Source organism: Ictidomys tridecemlineatus, chromosome 14 (genome assembly GCF_052094955.1).
Source record: "Ictidomys tridecemlineatus isolate mIctTri1 chromosome 14, mIctTri1.hap1, whole genome shotgun sequence".
Lineage (NCBI taxonomy): Eukaryota > Metazoa > Chordata > Mammalia > Rodentia > Sciuridae > Ictidomys > Ictidomys tridecemlineatus.
In genome coordinates this window covers 55,371,643-55,389,227 of record NC_135490.1, presented here as the reverse complement: position 1 = coordinate 55,389,227, position 17,585 = coordinate 55,371,643, and the positions used below count along the sequence as shown (strand labels likewise).

At 41.3% G+C, this 17,585-nt stretch overlaps 1 long non-coding RNA gene across 2 annotated transcripts; it reads right to left on the bottom strand.

Annotated features, from left to right (window-relative positions):
* Positions 1–5,872: 5,872 nt before the first annotated feature.
* On the bottom strand, positions 5,873–17,212 carry LOC144370430 (uncharacterized). Of its 2 annotated transcripts, XR_013430398.1 has the most exons (3): positions 14,379–17,212; positions 13,549–13,671; positions 5,873–6,134 (listed from the first exon to the last, which is right to left on the bottom strand). It is a non-coding gene; the product is annotated as an uncharacterized LOC144370430 (long non-coding RNA). The 2 variants fall into 2 exon arrangements; XR_013430397.1 differs by lacking the exon at positions 14,379–17,212 and having other exon boundaries at positions 13,549–14,353.
* Between the last annotated feature and the right edge of the window lie 373 nt (positions 17,213–17,585).

The following is a 17,585-nucleotide window of genomic DNA, read 5'->3' as shown; positions in this document are numbered from 1 at the left end:
GAACAAAGAGGGGCACTATTGTATGGAAGGTATTACAGAACCCAAGTACCACTTCACTCCTCCCCGTCCTCCACAGGGGATATATTCTAAGACATTCCACAGGTGTGGACTGGGGATGTAGCTCAGTGGTAGAGCACTCGCTCGGTTCAATTTTCAGGACCACCACACACACCAACCAACAAACAAAAAACAAACTTTGATATTCCACAGATGCCTGAAACCATGGAAAGTCCTGAATCCCACACCTATTATGTTTTGTCCTATTTGTACATACCTGTGATAAAGTTTAATTTATAAATTAAATATAGTAAGAAATTAACAATGATGACAAAGAGTGAAATAGAACCATTATAACAATATGCTGTCATAAAAGTTATTTAAAACTCATGAATTATTTCTTTCTGGAATTTTTCATTTATATTTTTAGACCAGATTGACTGCAGGTAAGCAAAACTACATGACATGGAAAGCAAAACTACAGACAAGTGGCGGGGGGGGGGGTCTACAATGTGGAAAATGCAGCCCAGCTTCAAGAATGAATAGGGAATCAGGAATTGGAGATAGGGAAGAAACCCCAAAATGCCTTTTCTGATCCTCAACCCTACTTCACTTGGCACACCTACTTCAGCTTTCTGTCCTCTGCAGACCACCTTTGTCTCAGTGCTAGGGTACTACTGGCTCAATCCCTAGTACCAATAAATAAATGATAAAATAACAACAACAACAACAACAACAGCAACAACAATAATAATATAATTAGGTTGAGGGAGTTTCTGACCAGATTGCTGGTTGCTTTGTATTACCAGCTAAGTACATTGTGGCCTAATGAAAGATGACATTTTTTCAGCCTTCCTTGAAGCTAGATGAGGCCAAAGGACTAGGTCTTTATCCTAGAATGTGAATGGAAATGAGAGGCGTGACCTCTGTTCTTGACTAAAAGGAAATTGTTTGCTCTCCACTTCTCTTCCCCTTCCCTAGGCTAAAGCTTAGAAGTGATCATGACCCAGTTTTGAGCCAAGGACAACATCTTCAGAACTATGATGCAAGAAGATGGGAGGAACCCACGTCCCTAACTGACCCAGTGAATTTGAACAGCCCCATCATTCTGGACCGCTCACCTCTGGTCTCTTGCTGAAGAAATCAATCAATCGCATCTTCTGTAACCCTGCATGTGTGTGTCATGGCAACTTCACTAATGCTTCAACACAGCAGTTTTGCCCTTTCCAGGCAGAGCAGATGGTCAACTTCTTCAGGGCAGAGATGAAGTATCTCTCATCTTTTTATCTCTGAGTCCCGGTATAACACCTTATGAATAGTAAATGTTCTAGATACCTCTGCCCATTGAAGTCATGTGTGATTGGTAAGGACTAAAGCTGTGAAAATTAGGGTGGGACAAATCTGAAGAGCTTGTGAAGTGCTGATTCAAAATTTGGACTTTCCATTGGCCCTCATCTAGGTTCCATGGAAGTTTTCTTTCTTTCTTTCTTTCTCTTTTCTTTTTGGAACTGGGAATTGAACCCAGGGCACTCATTCACTGAGCCACATCCTCAGCCCCCTTTTTTTTTGTATTTTACTTAGAAGCCGTGTCTCACTGAGTTGCTTAGTGCCTCACTAAGTTCCTGAGGCTTTCTATGGAAGGAAAAAGAAACTCACATTTTTAGGTTTCTCAGAATCCTGTTAGCTGGTGACACCTACTGGTCAATTGGAATATTGCAGCCTAAATCTGTATAACTCCTCAGGAATCCAGGAAGGAGATGTTAAATTCAAAGTGACAAATGGTGGCTAGAGGAAATGTGATAAATAACAATAATTTGGGGGCTGCTCCGGGTCAACCACTGTGATGGGAGCTGTGACAGGGATGTAGCAAATTTTAGATATGGTTCTGTTCTGTGAGGTTTTGAGGGTTTTTTTTTTTAATCTTTCTCAGATAAGTTGCTTTCCTTTGATCTTGATAAGCTGCAAAATGCCTCTCCCATCCTTTCCCTCTTCCTGTGATTCTTCCTTATCTATTTTCATCAGTTTATGGTTTTCTTGTTTCTACCAAAGGAGTTAGTCACTATGGTATTGTTATTTGAATCAACATGTGACTTTAGTTTTTTTTTTTTTTTTTTTTAAGGAGTTACTATCCAAAAAAAACCCCCCAAACCTCTCAAACTATCATGAAAAATCAGTCTTCCTGCATGAGATGATGCAGCAAAGCTCTTTAGCTGAGCTCCCTGGAGAGATTTCTCTCAGTTCTCAGTTTTTAAAAATGACAAGATATTCTATTTCTAAAAACCAGCCTGATCCCACTTAGACCCTGGTTAGTGACTGCAGTGATGGTATCTCCTCTCTTACTCTAATGGAGGCCATGAGGGCTGTGCTGGCAGAGGAAGAGAGTCTCCTGAGAGGGAAGCTGCTGGGGTAGCCTGTGTGGGCGGGGCGGGGCGGGGCGGGGTGGGGAAGGGGAGGGAGTGTTTGCGCTGAAACCTTTCCGTGCCTTGTTGCAGGAAAGAGGGAGGGGAGGGAGGTTTACAAAGCAAGTTAAACCCGAATAACACACACACACACACACACACACACACACACACACACACACACACACACACGAGGGAAGATTATTTCTCAGTGTCTGTGGTATACTAGAAAAGGATGAGAATTTTCCTGTCCATCACAGAGATTCATCCAGTTGAGTCCCTGGGGAGGTGTGCATGGGAATGCACTGGGTGCACTGCAGAGGCATTGTCCACCAACAAAAAGAAAAGGCAAGTTCCCATATTCAAGCGGAAATTAACAGCCAGGAAGAGTTGATCAGGTGCAAGAAAGTTCAGTGACTACTCAAACCAGGGAGAAGGAGAAGTGGTGGGAAGAGGTGAAGGAAAATGAGAAAAGGAAGGTACAAGCCCAGAACAACTGACCCTGTATTTCTAGACCCCAAACCTCCTAGGATGTTTTCTTGCCCTCTTCTAGAGGATACTACTGGAGAAAATAAGCATGACCACTGTATTGGAGAATATTATAGTACCAGTGTCAATTGTCTTGTGCATCATGATGGTATTGTGTTATTGTAGTCCTGTAGGAGAATGTCTTTGCTCTTAGTAGCACATGCTTAAGTATTTAGGGATGAACTGTCTCTTGGTATCTTTAACTTTCAAGTGGTTCCAGAAAAAGAAAGGATGAGAGATTGAAAAAATGAATTGTGGCAGATTAACAACTGACAGACCTAATCAAGGGGTGGACTATAAGAGTTCATGATACTATCTTGAAATTCTTCCCAACCTTAGAAATTTTCAAAATAGTAAGTTGGAAGCAAATTACTGGTACACGACAACATGGGTGAATTGACACGCGAATTAAAAAAGAAACCAGATGAAAGAGTAAAAACTGTATGATTCCATCTATTGGAAATTCTAGAACACATAAAATTCTGCAGTAAAAAGATGTCAGAACAATGGTTGCCTCGGTGTGAGGTGTGTAGGGCAGAGGTGGGCAGTCGACTGGAAAGGAGCAAGAGGGAATGTTCTATGTTTTTATGGGGTCTGGTGTTTTGCAGGCATAAGACATTATTTGAAACTAGGGGCTATGGAAGTGGCTCAGAGCTCTTGCTTAACACGTGTGAGGCCCTGGTTTATCCCCAACACCGTGAAAACAGACAAAACAAAAAAAGCAAACAACAACAACAACAAATTGGGCAAATGTACACCTAGGATCTGTGCACCTTGTGGTTTGTAAAATGTTTATCAAAAGGGAAAGAATGACTAAATACAATTTTGGAGATTCATGTTGATCCCCAAGATGTCTAGGCAAATTTTGAATGCTTCACTTTGCAGATTCAGAAATAATATATTGGTGCTCAGGTTTTGATGTTCTTAGCCCCAGAATTGGTTTCCCTACATTCAGTTCCAGCTGAGGATCCAAAGATGAAGATACATCCATGGTTTAGTGCTGCAGAGAGGTTGGCAGCCAGCCTCCAAAATGATGCCCAATGATCATCAACTCCTGGCTTTGTCTTTGTGTATGTGTGTGTGTAGCTCCCTCCTACACAAAGGGGGGGCCAACTTGAATAACCAATAGGATATTGCAGAGATGACACAGTGTATGACTTCCAAAACTATGTCATAAAATACATCAGATCATTCACTTTGCTCATTCTTCGATAATTTGCTCTGGGAGAAATCAACCTTGTGGAGGAGTCCAGAGGCATCCTGCCGATAGCCAGCACCAATCTGCCAGCCTTTGAAGCAGATCCTCCAGTCCCAGTCTATGCTTCACAGGATGACAGCCTTGGCTGTAACCTCATGAAAGATCCTGAGCCAGAATTATCCTACAATCCACTCATGGATTTTTTTTTTTTTTTCTACCAGGGATTGAACTCAGGGACACTCAACTACTGAGCCACATCAGCAGCCCTATTTTTTGCATTTTTATTTAGAGACGGGGTCTCACTGAATTGCTTGGTCTCACGAGTTGCTTAGTGCCTTGCTTTTGCTGAGGCTGGCTTTGAACTTGGCAATCCTCCTGCTTCAGCCTCCTGAGCTCTAGGCTTATAAGTATGCACAACTCATGGATTCTTTATCTGAAGAAATTGAGATAACAATGTGTGTTAAGCCAGTTATTCTTGAGGTTATGCAAGGTTAGATAAGTAAAACAGAAAGTGACATTGGGACCTTCAGGACACTGGCAAGTGTGGGTCATCTGCTTGTGGTAAATAGAAGTTTCCCCTTTTCATTCCCATCATGCAAAGAAAGCCTGAAAAGTATTTTGTCTTGCCATTCTGACCGCAGAGTTGTACTTAGTCATTAAACTTCTTTAAGACTGCTCTCTGACACCATCCTTACCCCAACCTGGAGAATCTGTCCCTGGACATACTTGCCGCAGGAGTGTCATGATACCTCATGGCACTTTAAAGACATTTACTTCTTGGATCTGAGAAGCTCCCAGGTCACACACATGGAGAAGCTCCTGCCAATATCTCACCTTCTCCTCACTCACCTCCATCTTCTCGTAGGGAATCTGTCTACCCACAATCAGCTTTTGTGGTTAATGAAGCACCTCCTTCAAAAAGAAACTTACAGCAACATTTTCATTATAAAAGTAAGACGGACTCATTTTAGAAAAAAAATTAGAAAATAAATATAGCAGTCAAGGGTTGTGGCTCAGTGGTAGAGTGCTTGCCTGGCATGTGCAAGGCCCTGGGTTCGATCCTCAGCACCACATAAAAATCAATAAATAAATAAAAGTATTGTGTCTAACTACAACTACAAAATAAATATTAAAAAAAAATATATAGCAGTCAACTGTTAAAGTTGTGTACCTATGGGGCTGGAGTTGTAGCTCAGCGGTAGAGTACATATGAGGCACTGGGTTTGATTCCCAGCACCACATATAAATAAGCAAATAAAATAAAGGTCCATCAACAACTAAAAAGTATATTTAAAAAAAAAAAGGTTGTGTACGTGTGTGTATGTGCTCCCAAAGCAAATTCACTATAGACGATTCAAGATGAAATAAAATGCTGAAGTAATTTATTCTGTCATATCCAAAGCTTTGAGATTAACATATTTTCCACTTGAAGGTTTTATGTATTAAAGGAATATTCTGGCAAGTGCCAATTTAAATCTTTTCTAGAAATAATATGAGTGCAGATTAAAAGGTCAGGGAGTGATCATAGTGATCATTTGGCTATCTGATCAGAAAGAAAGGGTCACCAAACACTGGACTCAGGCCCTCTGGTTGACACTTCACCCATGTGGCCTGTGACCCTGGCAGGCAGAACACTTGTTCTTTTCCACACACATGCCAGACCTCTGCATAGACCCAGGTCCTCTGAGGCCACAGTGCACTGGCTTTGGTTTCCTGGGGCTGGGTCATAAAATATCACAAACCAGATCACTTAAAAAAACCCAGAAATTTATTTCATGATTCTGGAGTCTAGAAATAAAAAAATCAAAGTCAACAGGATTGGTTCATTCTTTCAGGCTCTGAGGGGAAATCTGTTCCATGCCACTCTCCTGGCTTCTGGTGGTGACTAGCAATTCTGTATGTCCCATGGCTTGCTTGTAGATGCATCACTATGATTTTGTCTTCATCTTCACATGGTATTCTCCCTGTGTATATCTCTATGCCTTCTCATGGTGTGAGTCATCTTCCTGCTACTGTAACAAAATTCCAAGATGAACGACTTACAAAGAGGAAAGGCTGCTGGGTGTAGTAGTGCATGCTTATTATCCCAGCTACTTAGGAGGCTGAGGCAGGAGGATTGCAAGTTTGAGGCCAGCATGGGAAACTTGCTGAGACCCTGTCTCAAAATAAAAAATAAAAAAAGGGCTTGGGATATAGATGTACAGCACCCCTGGGTTTTATCCCCTAAGCTCCTCCCCCAGAGAGGAAAGGTTCCATGTAGCTCATAGTGTTGGAGGTTTAGACCAGGGTTAGTTCCATTACTTTTTGGGCCCATGGCAAGGCGGCACTTCAAGGGGAAAGCAGGTACTAAAGCAAAACCATTTTCCTCATGACCAAGATGGCGGGGCGGGGGGGGGGGGGGGGGAGGGGGGGAGGGAGGGGAGAGTTCCCATTAGTCCTTTTTAAAAGCAGATCCCACAAGGCTCCACCTCTTCATATTTCCACCACCTCCCATCAGCAAGGGACCAACCTTCTAACACATAGGCCTTTGGGGAACACTTTTGTTCTTAATTGTGGTACATGCCTTCTTATAAGGACACCAGTCACTGGATTGAGGGCTTACCCTAGCTTAGTGTGACCAAATTTTACCACACTGTATCTGTGAAGACCCTACTTTTGAATAAGGTAACATTATTCCAAGGACTTGTTGGGAATAAGATCTGGATGGATAAGAATTTGGAGAGGACACTGTTCAATCCACTACCTCAACACAGAGATTCTTCATTTTAGCCATGAACAATGACAGCATCTGGATTATCCCTAATGGATTACAAGTCCCTTTATCATGAGTAATAAAGACAAGAGGAGACATAAAAAAAAGAAGAAAAAAAGAAAGAAATTTGAACTATTTTTTAAAAAAATATTTATTTTTTTTAGTTGTAGTTGGACACAACACATTTTTTTAAAAATTTATTTTTATGGGGTGCTGAGGATCCTCCCAGGGTCTCACACCTGCTAGGCGAGAGCTCTACTGCTGAGCCACAACCCCAGCTCCTAAAATTGAATTCAAATGTTGTGATACATTTGACTAAACAAGTTTTGTGGAGGCCCTAGGAGAGCAAGGGTGAAGATTTTGCTGACTTTCCTATTCTCGGAGAAAACAGAGGAGCAGTTTTCTGCAGAAGAAAACATTCCAAGACATGGATAATGAAAGCAATCTCATGGAAACATTAGGATTGGATCACAGTTAATTTAGGCAAGAAAACAGTGCAATGAATATTACACAAACTATCACATTGTCTCTAAAAAGTGTTCTTAAGAACACGGGAAAATGCTTATGCTGATTTATTAAGCAAACAAACAAACAAAAAGCCAGAATTCAAAACTGGGTTTGCAACATGAATTCTACTATGCAATAGAGAGAAAACATTCCCTGAAAATAAGGCTTGTGCCAATTGTGAGGTGGGGACATGAAAGCAGAGGGCTATTGCCTTTTATTTTCATGCTTCTACATTGTTTTAATTTTTTTCTCCCAATAATAATGTCATACTTGTTAAAAATAAACTTTTTACTTGAGAACAGTTTTAGATTTACAGAAAAGTTGCATGCGCCGGGTGCTGGGTTCAATCCTCAGCACCACATAAAATAAAGAAAAATAAAGATGTTGTGTCCACCGAAAACTGAAAAATAAATATTAAAAAAAAATTCTCTCTCTCTTTTAAAAAAAAAAGTTGCAAAGATTTATAGAGTTCCCATATACCTAGTACATTGTTTCCACTATTGTTAGCATTTTGCATTTGTCACTACTAATGAGCTAATATTGATACATTATGTTAACTAGTTTCCATTCCTTTTAAAATATATTTTTAGTTGTAGTTGGGCACAATGCCTTTACTTCATTTATTTTTATGTGGTGCTGAAGATTGAACCCACCCAGCACCTCGATTGTGCTAGGTGATCATTCTACTGGTGAGCCATAACCCCAACCTCTCTCTCTCTTTTTTTTTTTTAACATATATATTTTTAGTTGTTGATGGACCTTTATTTTATTATGTAATTGTGTGTGTGTGTGTGTGTGTGTGTGTGTGTGTGTGTGTGTGTATGTGTGTGTTTAGGGTCTCATTAAATTGCTGAGTCTGTCTTTGAACTTGTGATCTGCCTGCCTTCTGAATCACTGTGATTACAGAGTTGCTGGAATTACAGGAGTGTACCACAGTACCTGGCTTTAATAGGATTTTTAAAGTTCATTTTTCCATTCCAGGATTCCACCCAGGTACCATGCTATGTTTAGTGATCTTGTCCTCTAAGATTCCTCTAGGCTATGTCATTTTCTCAGAGTTTCCTTGTTTTTTATGAGTTTGATGATTTTGAGGAATATTGGTCAAGTATTTGCAGGATTTCTCCCTACCGGAATTTGCCAGATGTTTTTCTTATAATTAGACTGACAGTAAGAGTTTTTTGAAGGAAAAAGAAAAGAAAAGAAAAGAAACTACAGAAGTTAAATGCTATTATGTACAGACTGTGTGGGTGCTGGGAAGTGGCATTCTCACAGTTCACTTGCTCTCTGCCTTTCAAAGTGTTCGGCTTCTGCCTCGTCTACTTAAATCTCACTGAATATTATTAAAGTACATATTCTTTTGTAATGAAACATACAATGAAATACATATTTTGGGAGGGGAACAGGTATTAGAGATTGAATACAGGGGTGCTCTACAATCTACAGCCTTTTTAAGTTTTATTTTGAGACAGGGTCTCACTGAATTGCCCAGGTTGACCTCCTACTTGAGATCCTCCTTTCTCAACTTCGCCTGTTGCTGGGATTACAAACATGCTGGTTAATATTTTTAAATAAAGATTATGACAGAAACTAACAATGTTTGACACTGGGTGGTAGGTTATGGGTTTTTTCTTTAATTTTTTTTCTATAAAAGTCCTAAAATATATTTTATACCTAGTAAAAACATTTAAAAAGGACAAATTCAAGTTTATTGGACACACACACACACATACATTATCACTTTTCAGGGTTAGAGATATCTCTGGAGAGCAAGGAGATCCAAGATCTCTACTGGGGGATTCTTAGAGCCCCCTTTATAGAGCCAGTAAGTGACTGGAAAAGTGGCTGTCATCTATGCAAATGACATGCCAAAGCGTCTAGGGCAGCCTGTCTTCTTGGTTATCTTGACAGTTTGCCCACAATTCTGTATACACTCTTAAGAGTTATTTTTTATTAAATCTTACTGTAAAAAACCTGGAAGGGCTGCAGCTGCGCAGGACTATAGGGACGAGGGGAGGAGGGAGGGAGGAGTCTCCGGCCTGGATCTGGCCTGGCGAGGGAAGGGAAAGTGTCAGATTGATGGGGAACACACCAGGGCCTGGCTGCGTGCTGGGAGCAGTCAAGATTACTAATGGCAGGACAGAAAGTAACAGCAACAAAAGAGCGAGGGCTGGGGCTAGAAGACAGCTCTAATGAGAACATTGAGCTGCATTCCAGGCTAAAGGGTAACCCAAAAATGTAAGCAAGCCTGGAGCTGAGATTAGTTATAGCCAAATAAGTCTTGCAAGATTCTGAGGGTGCTGGCAGCTGGTGGAACGAGGGCACCTCTGCGTCTCTGAAGCCCGTGGTGTGAGACTTTGTATAAATACTGACTTTTTAGGGAAGACAGAGGAGCCTTTTTCCACTGGAGGGATTAGGAGGAGTTTATTGATTTTTAAACAGCCTATTTCTAATCAGGGTTTATTTTAGATCTAATAATGCTTTTCTTTTTCTTTCTTTTTTTTTTTAACTGGGGGCAGAGAAGGGAATTCAAAGTCAATTTCAGGGTAGAGTATTTTTAATTGTTATAGAAGATATTACATTGAAACAAAGATTGTAAAGCACATGCAAATCCCAAGGCACTGATCCCATGAAGATATTCTGTTAAACAAGGGAAGCCTTGCCCAGCTCTTGGTTTGGTATTATAACAGCTTGTCAAATGAATTGATATCCATATAATGGAGTAAATGATGATAAGTTCCAGAGAAAGCAATCTAAAGTTTCCACTGGTGAACTTCTATTCATTCTTCAAGACCCAAAGTTTTTCTAATTATCTTAGGCATCGTAGTAGCTCTGTCCTCTACTTTCAATATGTAATGCTGTAGTTATTTTAATTATTGCAGTTACCACAACTTACTACAATAATTAATTTATGGTTCTGCTCCCTGGAAGACACAAGTTGTAGAAAGCAGGGAAAGTGAAGGGAAAGTGTCAGGTTGATGGGGAACACACCAGGGCCTGGCTGCATGCTTATTCTTGTTCTGTATCCTTTTCTCCTTCCAAATAGCTCAGTTATTAGAATACTGTGGGCAGGTTGAGGGGTACCTTGGAGGCAGGATGTAGACAACCAAAGGGGTTGGATCTTGGGGTCACAAGAACTGGCTGCAGGGCTGGGATCAGGCAGCTCAGACATCAGAGCCCAGGGAGCTGCGGAATGCAGGTGACTGATGTGTCCCAACTCCAGTTGACAGGTATTCCTTCTCCTCTTTCCAAAAAAGGTCTCTGCTCCCTAGAGGCTTAAAGGTTTCATCCCTAAAGACTAAGTAGGGTCAGTTAGAAAAGAAAGGTTGGATTGAGGAAGTACCTAGAAAAGAGAACAACTGGGGGGCTGGGGATGTGGCTCAAGCGGTAGCGCGCTCTCGCCAGGCATGCATGCGGCCCGGGTTCGATCCTCAGCACCACATACAAACAAAGATGTTGTGTCTGCCGAAAACTAAAAAATAAATAAAATTCTCTCTCTCTCTCTCTCTCTCTCTCAAAAAAAAAAAAAAAAAAAAAAAGAAAGAAAAAAAAAGAACAACTCTGAGTGGAGGGAAATAAGGCAACAGTGTGGAACTTACAAAAGACTTTGTTGAACATTATGATGTGGCTGTCTGCCAGCACTGTGCCCTTTGGCAAGTGGACTGATCTCCTGGAGACTTAATCTCATTTGTAAGACTTGAATGCTCAACCTTATCTTAATTGACAAGTAAAAGTTGCATTTATTTATGGCCTACAATGTGCTATTCTATATATACACACACACTGTGAAGTACTTACATCAAGCTAATTAGCATATCCATTTCCTCGTGTGTGTGTGTGTGTGTGTGTGTGTGTGTGTGTGTGTGTGTGTGTGTGTTGAGAACCCTTAAGAACTACTCTGTTAACAGTAGGGAAGCCTACTGTACTGGTACAGTAGGCTTCCCTATCAGGGGGTCCCACACCTGCAGATTTAACCAACAGTGAATCAAAAGTATTTGGAAAAATCATGTCTGTCCTAAGCATGTACAGACCTTTTTTTCTTGTCATGATTTCCCAAGTAATAGTCAAGTAACTATTTACATAGCATTTAAATTGTATTAATTATTTACTATGTTATTCAGAGATTATATAAAGTGTATGGGACATTGTGGGTAGGTTGCAAATATTGTATCATTTTATATAAGAGGACTTGATCATCTGTGGATTTTGATATCTGCTGGGGTCTTGGAACCAATCTCCTCAGATACCAAAGGAAAACTACAGACAATGCATTGTTATTAGCTCTAGTCACTGTGTTGCACAACAGATCTCTTGAACTCATTCCTCCTCGCTCACTGAAATTTGTATATCCTTTGGACAACTCTTTTTATCCCCCCGTCTCCCTCAAGTTTTTCTTGTCTTTGTGAGGACAGGAAGCAAATGAGATTCTTTTGGTTGCAAGATTCACTAGAATCACCTCCAGTATGCAGAGGATGGTGGCCATGGTATGGCAATAGAAAGACTGGAATCTCAGTGTGTCCCTGCCCAGAGTCATGGTGATTGACTAAGGGCACACATAGCTGGGACTTACTCTGAAGAGATGAAACACAAGTCTGGAAGGGAGTCTGGGACCCAAAGCAGGACTGGTGGGTAATGTACTGCTCTGTCCTCTCAGGAGCACCTGCCATTTATTCAAATATGTCTTGAGCCCCTATTGTGTACAGACTGTATGGGTGCTGGGAAATAGCATTCTCACAGCTCACTTGCTCTCTGCCTTTCAATGTGTCCTTCGGCTTCTGCTCCCTCTACTTAAATCTCTATTTATGCATTGGTCACATTGGTCGGTAGACTTGTTTGCAAGTGTCTGCCAGAAACCCATTTCAAACTAGCTTAAGTAAAGGGAGTCATTAGTGGTTCATAATGTAAATAAACCATAGAAATGCAGGGGTGGGTGAGGAAAGTAGAGGGAAACAGGGGGAGAATGAGGCTGGTCCCCTGGGATTGCTGGATCTGGCTCACCAGGGCCAGCTGGGATTTAAAAATAGCTGCAAAACCCCTTCAAATAGAGATGGCTTAGCCTAGAATTGTGGGAAGGACACTACACAGGATCCCTTTTTCTACTTTCAGATCTGCCACTTATTAGCTGTGGGATAGTATATATAACATTGCTAAGTCTTCATCTGTTACATGGTACTTAAACAATTGCCCCTTCTTTCTACCTCACAGGGTTGTTATGAGGAACAAGTGAGTCAGTGTTTATGAGTGTTTTAGAGACTGCAAAGTGCTATATAAACACTGGGTGATATTATTATAAAAATATCTGCAGGTGAGCTGCATGTGTACATTGGCATGCTATGTAGCCATATAGCCATATCTTTCTGCACGCAGACTTTACTGGAAAGAACAAAGTTGATCAACATTAGCAACTGATAATTCAGTCTTGTTGTACTCAGTGGGATGTGGGGCTTCCACCCTATTTTCCCAGCTTTATCCACTAACTGCCTATTGCTAGAACCACTGACCTCCCTCATACTAATCTCCAAGACCCTACAGTTTTCTGAGCCAGTGCTCAGACAGGAGATAATTAAGTAATTAATGTCCTATAGGGTTTAGGGATCCTGTGTCCTCCAACTAGCCCCTGGGTTTCTACTTGGTCTCAGCTGCCAATCCCACAGGGTAGGACTTGGGTGCCAGAGGCTCAGGAAAAAGCCTGATTTTCATCACTACACACAGGGCTTCTGTGTGGTTTTCAAAAAATGAATCATATTATTTTAAAATACATTTTAATATATTTTAAATGACACGTGGTAACTGTACATGTTTATGGGGTATAATATGACATTTCAATACATGTATATGATGTGTAATGATCATATCAGAGTGAATAACATATCTGTCACCTAAGACATTCATCATTTCTTTGTGCCGTGAACATTAAAAAATCTTCTCTTTTGGGGCTGGGAATGTGGCTCAAGCGGTGGCGCACTCGCCTGGCATGCATGCGTCCCAGTTTCGATCCTCAGCACCACATACCAACAAAGATGTTGTGTCCGCCGAGAACTAAAAAATAAATATTAAAAATTCTTTCTCTCTCTCTCTCTCTCCCCTCTCTCACTCTCTCTTAAAAAAAAATCTTCTTTACCAGCTGTTTTAAAGTATTTAATTAATTGTTGTCAACCATAGTTACTTACCTGTGCTGTAGAACATTAGGAGTGGCTCCTATTATCCGGCTGCATCCTGTTTTAGGTGGTTCTTGATGCCCATCTTGTTCCACCTGGTTTGTCTTTCCAGGAGATGGTAATCTGGACAAATATCTAAGAGCCATACTATGAGGGCCACCTGTTGCTTGGGTTTGCCCAACTGGTTCCCCTCTCCAGGTGGGAACTTGCTACCATGTGGAACCTGAACTGGGCTTGAAAGCTGATCCTGTTAGTGACCAGAAACGTCTTCTACCTCGAGCTGCATAGGGTGGGTGAAGCCTACCTGCCTTGTTTTGCCAAGGAAGCTCCTGGCCTGTGTCCAATCAGGTTTTAACAGATTGCTTTCATAATTTGGGGAGGGGGGGGGGAGGAATGTGTTTCTGCTTACATTTAAAGGAGATTTCTTCTAGATAATTCTCCAAATTCCCAAACACACCATGTTTTAACAACTTTCTGCTCTAAATTCAAATTTACTGAGGACTTACAGAACAATAGCAATAATATTATTAATAGAGAGCAAATGTGTATAGAATGGATCCTATGTGCCTGGCACTGTGTTAAGTGTTCAACAAGTGCCCTGTGAAGTCTTTTTTCCTCTTTTACAGATGAGGAGAACAAGGCTCAAGAGGCTAAGGGTGGCATAGCTTGTGTGTTGCACAACTGGAATTACAGCCAGGTCCCAAAGCTTTTGGCCTTTCTTCCTTCCTTTCTTTTCTTTTCTTTTTTTTTTTCCGCCTTGTGCTGGGGACCGAACCTGAGTTTCCATAACTTATGCAGAAGGTGTGCATATTTTTGAAGGTTTTATTACATTTCTAACTTACTTGTCATTTTTTTCTCTTTGGAAATTGCAGAAGGCCCATGTCCTATACTACCCCTTCTCCTCCAGTTCTTTGTCATTCATCCTGAAAGCATTCCACCAGGAGCTGTGGGAAATACAAAGCAATCAGACATAGCTCCTGCCATCAAAGAGTTTTAATCTAGGAGATAAACAGAGAGTGAAATATGTGCTGAATGAAGCTCTAACAAAGTTTCTTTGCTGTTTTCTTTTGGCTGTGTAGAAGTGTATCAACTCAGTTCACTCTGCCAAATATCTCAAATTTGAGAAGACTTTGAATTCAACAGCTAACAGCTGTGTCAAAAGAGAAGGGATAATTTCTTTTTAAAAAATTTAAGAGGCAGAATAAAACTTGAGTGGTGAATTGATACTGATACTGTCAATTATCTTAAAAAAGATTTTTTAAATGGTGCTGGGGATTTAGCCTGAACTCAGCCTGAGCTGAGGGTCTTGTACATGCTAAGCTTGGGCTCTACCACTGAGTTACACCCCCAGCCCAATTATCATATTCTTCACAGTTGCAGTAATCTGCCCTTGCCCAGAGATATAGAGAGGAGGATAAATTTTAGATTTGGTTACTGTGGGTGCCATTCCACATTCTAGTCCTTCTGGCCCATTGTGGAATGATTTGTTCAGTTTAGCAAACCTTGATTGATGGATGGTCCACTGTGAACCAGACAGGTTCTAAGATAGGTGGAGTGTTTAAGGTTTCAAAGGGAAGGGCACCAGCCTGGAAGGATTTGTCATTGAGATAGGAGGACGGATTTGTCTGTAAAAGCAGGTCAGTGCAGTGAAAGAGGTCTGGAAGCCTAGAGAAGGGGATTTAGCCCAGTCTTGGAATGTGAAGTAGTTGCATGTGTGTGTACATGTGTGTCTATGTGGTTTTCTTAATGTGTCTGTGTATGTGGTTTCTGAGTGTCTGTGTATGTGTTTGGATGTATGTATGTGCAAGTGTCTTTACATTATGTATCTTTATGTGTGTCTGAGTATCTACATGTCTGAGTGCCTGTGTGTTACCTACTCATGTGTTTACTTGTTTTGCGACACATCTGTCTGTCTATGTGTCTCTGTATGATTTTTCCTTGAGGACAAGATGTCTGACCAAAATATATATATTTTTTCTTTTTAATGCTAGTGATTGAATGTTTTTAATGCACATTCTAAGTATGACCAACCACTGAGATAGACCCATAGTTCTAGTTTAAATCTTGAAAGGAGATTCCAAAAAGAGAGAAGAGGCTGAATAAGCACTCAGAGGCAGCAAATAACATCCAAAGACCCCAAATCTGGGATAGGAGGTGGAAGTTCAGGAGAGGGAGCTGGACAGGCAGGTTGGGCTTAGGACTGGGAGGCCTGGGGGGTGATGACTGAAAACCTCAGGTTTATCCCATCTTAGAATTGGGCCCTGGGAAGCAGGGAGCCATGTGATTAGGATTAGGAGACACAGCTCTGACTGCAGCCTGGAGGCCAGAGTGATGGGGGGGAGCATGCTGGCAGTGGACCTAGTAATCAGGGGAACCATCTAGAGGGAGGTCATCTTGCCTGAATTCCAGCAAGAGAATAAGTGGAGAAGGCCCCTCCCATACTGCCTTTCCAAACTCCTAACTGGGACTTTAGCATCTTTATTCCATCTCCTCTCTCCTCCCCCACACCACTTACTTGCCCCTAGCAGCTCCCCAGGCTCTCCAGATTATTCAGCCTTCCTCAGGCTGTCCCCAGACAATTGGGAAGAGTGCAGTCAGGGAGAGGTAAAGAAGCCACATCAGAGTTTGACAGAGGCAGAGCTGGCTGCTGGCTTCCCCCTTCCAAGGGCCATTGTGATCACCATGGAGTTTCTTTTACTTTTTGCAGTTTATTACATCCGACTACTTCTCTATTAGCCTACTTGAGTTGCAGACTGAGACACTGTAGGAGAGAGTTCAGATATGTTGCTGGGATGGAGGTTCTGCTCTGACTCTGGGATGGCTACACATTGGTTCATTTTTTCTAAATGGACCCCCTTCCTTCTCCTGCCTTCCTCTAAGTTGTCCTAAGAAAGAACCGTGAGGACTACAAGGGGGTATTTTGTCATCTCAGGAGCAGGCTTCTACCATGAGAATTCCTTCATATGAGCTTCCAGGCCCCATTTCAGTAAATATCCGCCAGATCAATTTGCGTGGTATCTTCGATGGGGAGAGTTGCTAATGGAAGTATGATTAATCTGAAGGAATTATCTTATTCTGATGAAATTAAGGTCACATTGCTGTGTGACTGCTTTGTCACTTTTATAAACCGCTTTCTATATCGTCTTGGGTAGATCAGATGAGGGAGCTGCTTATGGATTTGGCAGAAGGCAAAAAGGAAGAGATACAGAGGGTGTATGAAGGGACTTGGCCGGTGTGCCCAGATGAAGGTCTGCTGGATTATTTATTTGTTTGTTTATTTATCTATGGTGCAGGGATGGAACCCAGCGCCTTGTGTTTGCTAAACTCACTCTCTACTGCTGAGCTACAGCCGCAGCCCTGAGCTTTCTAAGGTCTGCAGTGGTGCCATTGAGGCCAATTACTGTCTGCTGTAGAAGCTGGGGTTCTCAGTCCATATTTTAACATTTCTGGGAGACTCTTGGACTGTGCTAGGTCCTCAGGGCTTCAAAATTGATTCTTGAGAACAGCAATCTCAGATCCAGATGAGGGATAAGAGGAAAATCCTGTTTGGTAGGATTCTGCAGTCTCTGTGTCCTGAGCTGAAAATTTTTGTGAGGGTCTTCCTTTTGAAACCTTCTCTAATACACAACAAGAACAATGTACTGACTCTTTCTTCTGGTGTCATAGTTAATAATTACCAAGAATTGTAGAGAGGTTTTTCAGACCAATATAAAATTAAGGACCTTACTGCCTCCAAATTTTCCAGACAGAGATGAAAGAGCCAAACATGGCAAAAGTATATGGTGAGTTTAATCATTCTTTTTTTATTTCCTGAAACAAGCTTCAGAAGATGCTAGGTTAGAAGAGGAATGGGCTCACTTACAGCCCAGGAGAGCTTGGTGCTACGCTTTGCTGGAGGATTCCACTACATAGTGTCTTCTAATATTATTTTAAAGCCTTAAGAATGGATATAGCCATAACTTCGTTAAAATAACATGGATATTTGAAAAAGAAATATAATATTGGTTATGATTATAATATCTTAGTCACCATTTATTAGCACCTACCAT